At 44.8% G+C, this 14,681-nt stretch overlaps 1 protein-coding gene across 3 annotated transcripts in view; it reads left to right on the forward strand.

Annotated features, from left to right (window-relative positions):
- Positions 1-10,887: 10,887 nt before the first annotated feature.
- The window catches only part of LOC147020926 (uncharacterized), a 72,062-nt gene continuing 68,268 nt past the window's right edge, over positions 10,888-14,681 (forward strand). For 2 of the 3 annotated variants that reach the window (XM_085890593.1, XM_085890595.1), the window contains exon 1: positions 10,888-11,281. The gene's annotated coding sequence lies outside the window, so the exon portion shown is untranslated. Of the gene's footprint in view, positions 11,282-12,436; positions 12,536-14,681 lie in introns of all 3 variants that reach the window. The other variant, XM_085890594.1, reaches the window with a different exon arrangement.

The raw sequence follows: 14,681 nt of genomic DNA on the forward strand, positions 1-14,681 counted from the left end.
TGGGATACTGGAGTGCATCGTAAGATGCATGCAGCTCACCGATCCTTTTAAGTGCCCCATCGGAAGTCTGAGGACAATGTCTCTGGGTTCTGTTGACTCATTGTCCATTAGGATGGCGACTTCTGGTGCAGACGGGGTGTTGTAGTGGCGTGTGTGTTCTCCTTGCAGTCACTTTTTCTCTCTGATGATGATCTGGCGCTCTTCAGAGTTGCCTCCTTCTGCAAGTACATCTCTTGCAGTCTTGATCTCATGGACCAGATGGTCATTCTCATCAAACCACTTTGTGAGCATCTCAAAGATGTGTGGTTTGAAGCCACTGTGGCTCCTGGCAGCCAGCTCCTTGGTGTGTGAGTCCAGGAAGTAGACCTGTAGGAACTTTGGCTGGCCCTCTTCAGGTGGGAGCAAGCTGCCAATGCGGTGGAACATTTGACCTTGGATCCAGAAGCTTGGGTTCCAGCCCTGGACTTCAGCTTCCTTGTGCCCGAAGCTCATCATTGCAAAGCTGCCATTATTCCTCCGAATGTTGTCAAGGAAGTGCTTGCTGAGGGGATCTTCACCTGAGAGAACTTCCTTCAGCAAGGGTTGAAGGGTAGGAGAGGGCTCAAGGACGAACTTGCCATCGCTGCAGCACACACCCTTGGTCTCTCCCTTGAACTTGTAAGCAGAGCAGTGGGTGCAGACTTGGTCTGCACCAAGTGGTAATTAACACCGCACCACCCCTCGTGTGGCTCATTTATTTAACACTTAAGCCCAGTCTCCGTACTTAATTACATCGAAATGTCTCCTACACATGCACGGACCAAACAACTCTATTCAATCCTAACTTTCCTACTCTCTCTCTCTCTCTCTCTCTCTCTCTCTCTCTCTCTCTCTCTCTCTCTCTCTCTCTCTCTCTCTCTCTCTCTCTCTCTCTCTCTCTCTCTCTCTCTCTCTCTCTCTTGTCTCTCTCTTGTCTCTCTCTCTCTCTTGTCTCTCTCTCTCTTGTCTCTCTCTCTCTCTCTCTCTCTCTCTCTCTCTCTCTCTCTCTCTCTCTCTCTCTCTCTCTCTCTCTCTCTCTCTCTCTCTTGTCTCTCTCTCTTGTCTCTCTCTCTCTTGTCTCTCTCTCTTGTCTCTCTCGCTCTCTCTCTCTCTCTCTCTCTCTCTCTCTCTCTCTCTCTCTCTCTCTCTCTCTCTCTCTCTCTCTCTCTCTCTCTCTCTCTCTCTCTCTCTCTCTCTCTGTCTCTCTATGCACAGGTAAATTTGTCTTCCTTTCCTTTTCCTTCTTGCTCAAAATGGAGGGCCTGTCAAAGTCGAAAAAACAAGGTGTAAAAAGAATGTTGAGTTTCTGGTAACCCGACCGATCCTAATAATTCCTGCTGACCCCCACTTTTATTTTTTTGCGAGAGTCAACTTCCGGGCTGCTGTGCTGCTGTGCATGTTTTATCCGCTTTGCATTGCATTACTCTGTGCTATTGTTGATCGCTGTGGTCTCAACAAAGAAAATCAGCAGCTGTTTATTTCAGTTTAGGCAACAGAAAGTTTTATCGACATTTTCAAAACATTGTACAAACCACCTGAGACACATCAATGGTGTCTTGTTCAAAGTCGGAAAATGGGCTCTAGATAGACATTCCTGACTTTGACAGAAGTCATGTGTTGTGGGTGTTACTACTAGATCTTATAGATCTGACATTACTGGAACTCTGTGTCATTTTCCCTTCTGGGATTATTTAATTATTAAAGCCGTTGCTTAGATCCTGTGTACTGGTCTGACTGGTCATTATATGGTGGTAGCGGTGGCCGTAAAGATTGATTTCAGGTAACTATGGAATTTTTCAAGCCAACACCATCCCTCTCTTTGGATGCCACGGAGCTTAGTGAGAACTGGCGCAACTGGTCCCAGCAATTTGAGCTGTTTTTAGGGGTGTCAGGGCAGGCCTCCATGGTGGAGAGTCAGAATGTCACCATTTTGCTTCACTGTGCTGGAGTTGAGGCAATTGAGATTTACAACACGTTTGTGTTCGACCCCACATCAGACAGTAAGGTACTGTCACAGGTGATAAAACAGTTCAATGATTACTGAAACCCTCCGAAGAACCTGCTTTATGAACAGCACAAATTCTGGGAGACCAAACAGCAAGATGGGCAATCATTTAGCCATTACCTGACGGATCTACGAACGTTGGCTAGATCATATGAGTTTGTCGAGGTGGAAAACATGATTCAGGATAAAATTGTTTTCAGAATGTCCGATCCGCAGATCAAAGAGCGTCTTTTACGTGAAAAGGAATTGGACCTTGCCAAAGTCGTGGATATCTGCCGAGCAGCTTAGTATAGGCAAGCCACACACAAATATAGTCGATGTGCAAGATGCCGCTGGAGGTAAACGAGCTGCGCAAAAAAGTCGTGAGGTTTACAGAACGTGGTGCTTGTGATAATGGCGTGGTGTTTAAAAGACGCAATGCTTGCGGGAAGGAATCCCGCGATAACACCAATCGTGCCATGGATCAACAGGATGTTTGCCATAGATGTGAATACCAGCAGGGAAGAGACCATGACTGCCCTGCCATTGGCAGAGAATGTAACAAATGTGGATGGAGGGTCATTTTCAAAGAGTATGTAGAGCCAAACCCAAGCAGTTGGTCCACACTCTTCGCATGGATACACAAGGGATGGGTGATTTGGTCGATGAAATTGATTAACTGTGCATTGACGGCTTTGATTCAGCAGCACCAGGTGAGAACTCCTATGCATGCATATCAATAGAAGGAGCTAAAATGAAGGTCAAACTGGATAGTGGTATGCAGACATGTGTAATGCCTTTGTCCCTTTTCAACAAGTTACCAACAAAGCCAGAGATCCAGGAATCTTCTGTAGCTTTGACTGCATATGGAGGATATGAAGTGACCACAAGAGTAAGACTGATTTATTTTGCAAAGCAGGCAACAAAGAAGGGAATTTTGAGTTCGACATTGTTGACATCTCAGCACCTCAGATTCTGGGGTTACGAGCAAGTGCTGCCTTGGATCTTCTTCAACTCGGTGCTAATAAGGCCTATGTAAGTGTATGTTCTGTTTGTGCTCACCACACACAACTCAAGCTAAGCGAAGTCATGCTTGATTACGTAGATGTGTTTGTAGGTTTGGGTAGGTTTGTTTGCCCATACCACATCCGATTAAAAGATGGAGTTTCTCCAGTTATAGAGGCTCCACGGAGAGTACCCCACAGTTTACAAGCGCGCCTCAAAGAGAAACTCTCTCACATGGTGGCTCGGGGATTAATATCTCGGGTTGATGCTCCTCTGAATTGGGTACATCATTTGGTTATTGTCAAAAAAAAGACAAGTCTTTGAGGTTGTGCCTCAACCCCCAGAAGCTAAATTCTGCCATAAAACGAGCATCACAAGATGCCAACCACCGATGATGTAATCAGCCAACTGGGAGGTAAAAAGTCTTTCTCAGTCTTTGACCAGAAAGATTCGTTCTGACAAGTGGTGCTTGATTTGGACAGTGCTTTGAAGTGTGCTTTCAATACCCCCATTCGGGCGTTACTGTTTTAACAAAATGCCATTTGGCCTTTGTTCCACAAGTGAGGTGCTGCAGAATAGGAATGAGTGTACATTTGTAGATATATTGGAGGTGTACACTTTCTCGCTGACGATATGATTATCGCAGGCACTGATGAAGATCAGCACGATGAGAGTGTGAGGAAACTCCTTGACCAGGCCAGAGCTAGTGGAGAGAAATTTAACCGTCAGAAGATCCAATAGAAGGTTTATGGAACACGTTGTCTCTGCTAACGGCTTAAAGGCAGACCGGGAAAAGGTCCAAGCAATCGCGGATATGCCAACACCCACAAGCAAAGCTGATTTGTGTGACTTGCGCTGGGTGTGATCAACTACTTATGGCATTTCATTCCTGACATGTCGGTAATCACAACCCCGCTTTGGCATTTGGTGAAGAAAGATTCACATTGGCAATGGCTGCCAGAGCAGGCAGCAGCATTGCGTAAGCTAAAACAAGCCATATCATCTACACCGGTGCTCAAATTCTTTGACCTGCCAAGACCATCTGTTGTGCAAGCTGACACATCATCAACCAGCTTGGGAGCCTGTTTGCTGCAGGATGGCCGGCCGGTCACATACGCTTCACGTTCACTGTCCGCTGTCAAAGAAAACTGTGCCCAAATTGAGAAAGAGATGTTCGGGGTGACATTCGCTTTGGAGAAGTTTCACCACTATGTCTATGGATACAAGACTGGGGTGCAGACCAACCATCAACCTTAAGTGACAATTTTCAAGAAACCACTGTTCAGAGCTTCACCAAGGATTCAGTTGATGCTACTTCGACTTATGCATTATGACGTGTTTGTAAAATACGTTCCTGGGAAGCTGCTGTACATTCCAGACACCTTGTCAAGGGCACTGAGCGGCTTAGTCCCGATGTATGACACCATTTTCGAGGACATGCAGTTGAGGGTGCATCAGCTAATGACCAATCTGCAAGTCAGCCAGAGCAAGCTGCAACTGTTGCGTGGTGCCACTGCGGATGACAACGACTTACAATTACTGGCTGGCCACATTCTGAACAGCTGGCCAATGGACCAGACCAACCTTCCTGAGTCCATCAGACCTTTCTGGCATCCCAGGGATGAGCTGCACATAGCAAGTGGCATGTTTTTTGTTGGTGAGCGTTTAGTAATTCCTACCGGTATGACATTCTGTGGCAAATACACGAAGGCCATTTTGGGCAAGATAAATGTAAAGCCAGGGCACGGCAAATGGCTTTTTGGCCAATATCAACTCAAATATATAAAGTCTGGTTGCCAAGTGTTCAATGTGTGTCAATTACAGAGCAGCTAACATTAAAGAGCCACTTTTGACACATGATCTTCCCCTGGAGCCATGGCAGAAAGTGGAAGCGGACATTTTCCACTTCGCCAGAAAACATTTCCTCCTGATTGTGGATGATTTCTCCAAGTATCCTGAGGTCATAAGCAATCGTGGGCTCACTGTAAAGCATGTTGTTGAAGCTCTGAAGTCCATGTTTGCCAGACATGGCATACCCAAGGAATTATTTACGGACAACATGCCGTTTGCCAGTCCTGAGCTCAGGAAATTTTCCCAGGAATGGGGATACAAGGTTACGACCTCCAGCCCTACATATCCTCAATCTAATGGACAATCTAAGCGTGCAGTACAGACTCAGAAAGCAGGGGCTCAGAAAAGCCGTCGAGGGTGGCCACAATACCCATTTGATGTTACTATCCTACCGGAACACACCACTGGCATGTCTTTTATACTCTCCAGCACAGCTGCTGATGAGCAGGAGGCTCAAAGATCAACTACCATGTCGTGACCTTCCTCTGGAACCACAAGTTCCAGTTGATGCTCGGCATTTGTTGGTGCAGCAACAGCAGCATGCTAAACATTTCTATGACCGGGGTGCTCAAGAGCTAATACAGTGTAACAAGAAGACCTGGGAACCAGCGGTCATTATGGCTAGACACCAAGCACCATGTTCCTATGTCATCACCACTCCAGAGGGGCATGTACACCGGCGAAACCGTCGGCAGCAAGGATGAGGCTCCTTCGTCCGATGTTACACGGCTGGAGGAATTTCAACAAGGGGAGACCATTTTGCTACCGGAGTCTTTCCCACCAGAAACACAGCAGCACACTCTGTACTTCACCACACTCCCGGCGGTCTTCTCGCATCATTCGACGTCCAGAGCGTTTCAAAAACCATGTGATGATTGATGATTGATTTTCAAAGCTAATTTGGATGCTGATGATTTAGTTTTTTTGTAGTTTTCATGCTTCTGGGGTTATAGCGAACGCAGTGAGCTTCATACTTAATGCGTGCGCATGAGATAATAGGAAACAACAACAACAACACAATACCCCTGACGATTTGGAATCAGTGTCGTGGCTATGACCCTTTTGCTTCTGGTTGTTTTTAAACGCTGTGCGGTGTATAAACACAATTGGGTTCTATTTCTATCTTGTGACTATTACTTAACGCGTGCACATGAGAGAATAGGAAACAACAACAACACAATACCATGGCAATTTGGAATCCGTGTGGTTGGCTATGACCCTTTTGCTTCCGTTTTTTTTTTGCTTCTGGTTTTTTTTGTTTCCGGTTTTTCTGTCATGGGGAATGATGCATGCCGGGAGATAAAGGCATCGTCGGAGACATGGAAGACCCAAATAATATCAGACATGGTGTATATTTCCTCCACTGATTTTAATAAAGATATTTCCCACATCATCAAAAAATAATTTTTAATCGTGATTTACGTTATTTGATCGCTGATCCCGAATCCAGGCTGAAATAACCGGAAATTGCGTATACAGTTGTAAACAAGTTATAGGTAAAGTCAGAAGCGAATGTACGAAGAATACTACGTCCGCTTCTAGTATTTTTTTTTTAGATGAGATCCTGTTGTAGGCGGTGTAGTTGTCATTGTGAAGGTAATGTTGAGGTAATATCTTTTTTCAGATGAGATCCTGTTCTAGGCGGTGTAGTTGTCGTTGTGAAGGTAATGTTGAGGTAATATTAATTTTTTTCAGATGAGATCCTGTTGTCGGCGGTGCAGTTGTCGTGAAGGTAATGTTGTGGTAATATTTTTTTTTCGATGAGATCCTGTTGTAGGCGGTGTAGTTGTCGTTGTGAAGGTAATGTTGAGGTAATATTTTTTTTTCAGATGAGATCCTGTTCTAGGTGGTGTAGTTGTTGCGAAGGTAATGTTGAGGTAATATCTTTTTTTTTAGATGAGATCCTGTTCTAGGTGGCGTAGTTGTTGTGAAGGTAATGTTGAGGTAATATCTTTTTTTTTCAGATGAGATCCTGTTGTAGGCGGTGTAGTTGTCATTGTGAAGGTAATGTTGAGGTAATATATTTTTTTCGATGAGATCCTGTTCTAGGTGGTGTAGTTGTTGTGAAGGTAATGTTGTGGTAATATATTTTTTTCCGATGAGATCCTGTTCTAGGCGGTGTAGTTGTCGTTATGAAGGTAATGTTGAGGTAATATATTTTTTTTCAGATGAGATCCTGTTCTAGGTGGTGTAGTTGTTGCGAAGGTAATGTTGAGGTAATATCTTTTTTTTTAGATGAGATCCTGTTCTAGGTGGCGTAGTTGTTGTGAAGGTAATGTTGAGGTACTATCTTTTTTTTTCAGATGAGATCCTGTTGTAGGCGGTGTAGTTGTCATTGTGAAGGTAATGTTGAGGTAATATATTTTTTTCGATGAGATCCTGTTCTAGGTGGTGTAGTTGTTGTGAAGGTAATGTTGAGGTAATATCTTTTTTTTTAGATGAGATCCTGTTCTAGGTGGCGTAGTTGTTGTGAAGGTAATGTTGAGGTAATATCTTTTTTTTTCAGATGAGATCCTGTTGTAGGCGGTGTACTTGTCATTGTGAAGGTAATGTTGAGGTAATATATTTTTTTCGATGAGATCCTGTTCTAGGCGGTGTAGTTGTCGTTGTGAAGGTAATGTTGAGGTAATATTTTTTTTTTTCAGATGAGATCCTGTTCTTGGTGGTGTCGTTGTTGTGAAGGTAATGTTGAGGTAATATCTTTTTTTTAGATGAGATCCTGTTCTAGGTGGCGTAGCTGTTGTTGTGAAGGTAATGTTGAGGTAATATTAATTTTTTCAGATGAGATCCTGTTGTTGGCGAGGTAGTTGTCGTTGTGAAGGTAATGTTGAGGTAATATTAATTTTTTCAGATGAGATCCTGTTGTAGGCGGTGTAGTTGTCATTGTGAAGGTAATGTTGAGGTAATATATTTTTTTTCGATGAGATCCTGTTATAGGCAGTGTAGTTGTCGTTGTGAAGGTAATGTTGAGGTAATATATTTTTTTTCGATGAGATCCTGTTCTCGGCGGTGGAGTTGTCGTTGTGAAGGTAATGTTGAGGAAATTTTTTTTTTCAGATGAGATCCTGTTCTAGGTGGTGTAGTTGTTGTTGTGAAGGTAATGTTGAGGTAATATTAATTTTTTTTAGATGAGATCCTGTTCTAGGTGGTGTAGTTGTCGTTGTGATGGTAATGTTGAGGTAATATATATTTTTTTAGATGAGATCCTGTTCGAGGCGGTGTAGTTGTCGTTGTGAAGGTAATGTTGAGGAATTTTTTTTTTCAGATGAAATCCTGTTATAGGTGGTATAGTTGTTGTGAAGGTAATGTTGAGGTAATAGGTACAGTCAGAAGCGAATGTAAGAAGAATTCTACGTTCGCTTCTAGGCTTTGCCTATTCCATATTATTTTAAAATACAGAACTGAATTTCTTGAAAATTATTTTCAGCCACTTTTGTTGCAAAGTAAAAAAAATTGCAAGATCTTATCATAATCTGAGTTTCCTGTGTGCCTTTAAAAGATGGGACGAAGTACTCTGTTGGGGGAGGGCCTGTTTATACCCTGCAAACAGTACAGTGTACACATTTTATTTTATACCAGCAAATACCACCTGTTACAGTAGGGTTGGATAAATATGATTGAAATTTTGTGCATAGCATTTTCTACGACCGTTTTCCATGCTGAATCCGAATCCAGTCGGATTTTTTTTTTTTTTACCTCCGATGACCCTTGACCCCCGGAACCTTAATTTAATCAAAATGGCGGCCAAAATTGACCTTTTTCATGTTTTCCTTCTCTAATGTGACTAATAAGGCTTGTAATATATCATTTCATATGTTTTTCAGCTCAAGGAATACGCTAATCACATTTTCAAATTGATTGGATGTTGCATAGGACCGAAATCAAGTAATTTAGGAAAAAGGAAGACTTGACGAAAAAGAAAAATACTAGGCTCTTGAATACTACACAAACTTGCAAAAACACAGGACCTTTGACCCCAGACAGTCTATATTTACTGAGTACACTATCGGAGAAAGAACTTCTAGCGGAAGTGACATATTTACGCTTAATTGTAGCCACAGACATACGCCGACAAAGACGTGTGAAGGATGGAGCAGGGAAATTACGCACTCAAAAATTCAGTTTGACCGAGCTACACAACTCCATAAAGCATGCGATGAACCCGATGAATCCGTGCAGGATAACATTAATGAACTTTTGTTGGCGGCACCGGTGTGATCTCGGTCTTATGTTGATCTGAGAATGACAAAAACAGTTCAATTTTAGCAAAACATTGTGCTGTTTTCAAAAATTGTGTTTTTAAAAAAAATCATCAAATCGTTGCATAAGTGTCATTTTCGTATTTCCTGATCGGAAAAACCTATAAATTGATATATTACAAGCCTTATTTTCTCTCAGTTGGTCAGAAATTCATTAAAAATATCATTTTTTTTTTGGTCACCATTTTGAATTAAATTAAAGTTCCGGGGGTCAAAAGTCATCGGAGGTAAAAAAAAAAAAAAAAAATTCCAACGTTTTCAGATTCAGCATCGAAAATGGACATGGAAAATGCTATGTGAAGACACTTAACCAAAAAAACTTAACTATTTACCCAACCCTAGTTACAGGAATACAGGGGAGAAGGGGAGGAGAGGGGAAGGGAGGGAGGAGAGGAGAGGATGAGGGGAGAGGAGGGAGGGGATGGGAGGAGGGAATCGAGGGAGGGGGAAAAGGGGAAGGGGGAGAGTGTGGAGTGGGATAAAGGGGGAGATGAGAGGGGGTATCTTGGAGGGGGGGTTGTATAACAATTGCTATGTTACCGTATAATGCAGATTAAATTTAAAGTGCATTAGTTGGGGGTCAGGGCCAGGTTAAAGTTTCTTATTAACCTCCGCCATCGAAGATGGATGGAGGTTACTGTTTTCACCCCTGTCTGTTTGTTTGTTTGTTTGTGAACAGTATTATGGAAAAACTCCTGGACGGATTTCGACGAAACTTGGTGGGGGGATTAGGTATGGTCCAAGGATCATGCCATTAGATGTTGGACTTGGTCCAAAAAAAAAAAAAATAGAAAATTTTGTGATTTCTAGAAAAACTAGAAAAACTAGAACTATAAAAAAGTGATTTCCAACCCCCCCCCCAAAAAAAATTTGTTAGAGAAAAAAAAAAATTTTGCAACTTTTTTTTCAAAAAAAATTCGATTTTTTTTTGCCATTTCTACATGCGCGTCGATCAAGTTTAGTTTATTCAATCGTGGTTCAGTAGAGTCTGATCCGTTTTGACCTACACTGAATAGGATATCAGGTTCACTTAAGTGACCCAGCAGTATTGGCGGCGGAGGTTTTGCACTCTACCGAGTGCTCCCCCTCTAGTTTTGAAGAGTTATACACCTCATGGATGCCCCCAAAGGGTGTAATGTCGGATTTTTATCAACTGAAAAGGATGTAATATGTGAATATACATAATTTTCATGGATGATTAATGGGAGATTAGTATTCTTCAATTCCTTCATGTGTCCTGTTGAGCCATGTTCATGATGTGCTGTGTTTATCATTGCTGAGACCAGGTTCACTGTTTAAAGGAAACCTTTAGAGAAATAATAAATTGGTGTCATGTGATCCTGCGATTTGTGTACCCAGTCCTGTTTTACCCCTAATTTGGTATCTCACGATGGACATGTTCAAGTTCATGATTCTATATCTTTTGAATTCGTTTACAACAAACTCAGAAATATGATACAGCACACAGGGGGTCCTCACTTCCCACTCTGCCTTCAATACAACAATGTGATTTGAAGCCCAACTTCAATTTTGCCTGTCACAGAGGCTTTGTAACGTCATAATCGACTCAATTAGGCACGTGTACCATTGTTGTGTTGGAATGCCAAGTAAACCTGGGGGTCGGGGAGGAGAAGGGGGAGGTTATTATAGTTCTAACATTGAGGGACCCCGCTCCCCCCCCCCCCTGCGATTGGATTCGATTGTCATCGAGATAATAGTTCGAACTGACTGTAAATTTGTATGCCGGCATTTTTTTTGTCCAAGCTAGTTTTGAATGGTCGTTTGACCACAACTAAAGGACAATGAGCCATCAATCGATCCACGGATGACCAGAAAGAATTTGATCGACGGAGCTCGATGAAACGATCAATTTCCTTTCTTTAACCTTTGTCGCCTCACATGTGCGAAAGCTTATGTGAATAATTTAAATGTTCGCAGGTCGCCACGAAGGATTTGGGGGGTGGGGGTTGTGCCCCGAGGAACAATGATGTGCGCGAGGCACGTTGGTTGTAACAGAGCGCGGCGCGTGTTCTCCTCGTTGCGCGCAGAGCCGTCGCCATGGTGCCAGGTTTGAGGGTGTGCGCTCGGCTGACGCGCGGCGGCTTCATTTGAACATAGCCATCGTGACCAACATTTGGGATCAAATATCGTCGTTTGTCATTAGGTAAGTTCGTTTTACGGCCTCATGGTGAGTTACGGACGTCAGTGACGCGGGGGTTCTCAGAAAAACGTGTTCATTCTCGAACGGGCCTACTCGACTTTGTCTTGTGAGGAAGTGCTTCCGCTAGTTTGCTTTTTTTATTTTTTTTTTAATAAATATTTTTTTCTTCTTCTTTTTTTCTTCTTCTTTCTCCCCACATCGACAAATGGCGCTTTTACTGTTCGTACGCTGCGGGTCTGAAGTTCTGGTCTTATTGGAAATGGTTACTCTAAATTGCTGTTGAACTTGTTATGTGCAGAAGAGAAGCTGTGCGTGCCTTCGTGTCGTGCAATGCGATCATGTACGGTCCAGTACGGAAAAATATAACACATTTCCTTGTTATTCTGTTTGCAGAGCAATCTCGAGAGTTTGAGGGACACCTTAATTCCGCTGTTATGAGGTTGAGGGACACCTTAGTCCCTCTGTGTTGTGAGTTTGAGGGACACCTTAGTCCCCCTGTGTCGTGAGTTTGAGGGACATATTAGTCCCACTGTGTCGTGAGTTTGAGGAACATATTAGTCCCGCTGTCGTGAGTTTGAGGGACCTATTAGTCCCACTGTGTCGTGAGTTTTAGGGACACCTTAGTCCCGCTGTGTCGTGAGTTTGAGGGACACCTTAGTCTGACTATGTTGAGTTTGAGGGGCATATTTCCCTCTGTGTTGTGAGTTTGAGGAACACCTTAGTCCCCCTGTGTTGTGAGTTTGAGGAACACCTTAGTCCCCCTGTGTTGTGAGTTTGAGGGACATCTTAGTCCCCCTGTGTCATGAGTTTGAGGGACATCTTAGTCCCACTGTGTTGTGAGTTTGAGGGACATCTTAGTCTCACTGTGTTGTGAGTTTGAGGAACACCTTAGTCCCCCTGTGTCGTGAGTTTGAGGGACATCTTGGTCCCACTGTGTTGTGAGTTTGAGGGGCACCTTAGTCCCTCTGTGGTGTGAGTTTGAGGTCGGTCGCCTTTGCCTGTCTCTATCCATACCCACTCCCTTAGTTTGCAACAAGAAAACAAATTTAGACCCCTTTTTATTTTTTTTATTTTTTCTTTATAATTCCAAGTGTCCCTAACCCTCAAATTGTCCTTGTCCGGCTAACCTGTCCTGTCCGTCTACTCCCAACCCCTAAGATCCTTTTTGGAGGGGAATAAGGAAGAGACTCGTGTCCTGCCTCGAGGCCCAACAAAGCCTCAGAATAGCCTCCTCATAGTTCAGCAATCATTCCCAAGGTGGGTCCAGTAGCCTACAGAGAGTGAAGGGATGGATGGTGCGAAGGGGTACATTCCTATCTATCCTAGCATTTATTAAACTTTCAACTATCACCGTGGCTTTTCAACATGTCTGTCTCTTTAAACTATCGGTTCCAGAAACCATGATTCCCGTCGCCCGTGTTGGTGTCCATTATCAACTTGGGCCCTGCCCACAAATTTTCTCTCGTGCCCTTGCACAATTTCGTGGCTGGGTAGCGTGGCTCAACTGGCAGGGACTTCCATCTGCCGAACTCAAACTACGGCACCCCCAGGCCCTGAGGCTGTCTCTGAGCCTACCTGCTCCCTATGAACGCAGGGGGGGGGGCTGCCCTTCCTGGCATTGCCCCCCATCCATGCCTACGTGGCATTTTGGTGCCCTGGGTCCCTTTCCGAGGGTCGTCTGTGCCCACTACACTATCCCGGTCCCTTGGACCCTTGGCCTACTCTGGCCGGGCCGACTAGTCCGGTGCCCAGGGTGCCCTCTACTTAGTACTCACCTTTCCACAGCCACGCTCCCAGCCGGTCAATGGACTCCTGCACCCTTCAAAAAGGTTTTGTGCCTGAGTACACCACCAACAACAGAACGACCTTCTTTTGGTAAATTCAACGAACCCACTAACTAACATTACACTGACCCCGGGGTCCCTTGGGTGGGATTCACTCCTCCCCCCAATCATTCATTCGCACCATGCATTCCACATTCGCTCTATTCACATACTCGGGCCCGCTGACCCACATTCACTCATGGTTCGTTCTCTCCATCTCTTTTTTATTTTTTTATTTTTTTTTCATTCACTCTAATAACTACGTCCCCCTAACTAGCTCGTGCCTGTCATCCCTTATACTAGTGCACATTCCATTTAATTATATCACTAAGCTACGTCCCCACTACACATTCCTTGTCTGTCCATGTCTCCCAAAATCCATTTCTAAATCTGTACTAAATTCCCTCTAACTTGTTCCATGGGCCCCATGAGGAACTGCTCCTGCCCCCTGAGGCTGGTCTATCTAACACTAAACCCTTCCCACTAAACTATTGCTCCTATGCCAAAGCAGGATGTCTACCACATCCTGGCCGTGGCCATGTACTTGGAGGGAGGCTTTTTTATTTTTATTTTTTCTTGCACCGCCAGGGTGGCGGTCTACGGCATGACCGTTCGTCCCTTCCGTCGGACGATACCTGGGGCCTTGTCGTCGCCCCGCGCATCGCAACAAGCGCTCGCTTTCACGATGTCTGCCATGCAAGCCAATGCGCACCGCTCGCCCGTAGCTTACTCCGCAAGGTCCGTGCCGATGACGTCACTCGCACACGGACTCTACGCGGTTTGCCGTGTCGTCTCTGGGACCCGCTCCGCACGTTCCACGAACTGAACACGCGGCGCGCAGCACGGGGAGCCTTACACACGCGCCCGCATGTGGACCCGTCCGTTCCAAATTCGTACAACACTCGCCTACATTTTCGCTGTCCACGTGGCCGGCTTGTATCCAACGTGGAGCGTTCTCGCGCCTGATTGCACTTGCGCAGACGCGCGCGTGCGGGCCGTGCGCGAAGTTGCACCATGGACCTCGTACGCACCGTCGCGCGAACCCGGCGCGGTTGCCAAATTAACCCTTCGCGGCCTATTAAGCTCGCCATTCAAGTCTCCCGTCTGGATCAGTCCAAGTACCAATTCCATGCACGCACTCACGCACGCCATGTTACTCACACCACTCACACATTTCAACACACTCGCACCACTCATACACTTTACCACACACACTTGGACATTTACATTGGGGATTCGTGTTAACTCAAAGGGTCCTGGGATTTCCATACCCCCCAAGCTCCGCGTGTACCCGTTCACATCATACACCCGCTCGACCTCGCACGGCCCGACCAGACTCACCTGGTTGCAGTCCACTTCGAGGGAGCATACCGTCTCCCTCTGTTCCTGAGGGAGGCTATCCTGATGCTCGCACCGGGTCACAAAACATTCCACCAGCTCAACCCCATTGTCCCTCACTAACTCTACTTGTGTGTGTCCCTGTTCAGTTTCATGCAATTCGTCCCCCTCTTTCGATTTCTGCGTCTCCGTCACCCCGTTTATTATTTCCGTTAATTCCTGGCTTTCCGTCTCTTTTATTT

This window comes from Eptatretus burgeri, chromosome 8 (assembly GCF_056783735.1).
Source record: "Eptatretus burgeri isolate ZD-2024b chromosome 8, Ebu_testis_v1, whole genome shotgun sequence".
Taxonomy (NCBI): Eukaryota; Metazoa; Chordata; class Myxini; order Myxiniformes; family Myxinidae; genus Eptatretus; species Eptatretus burgeri.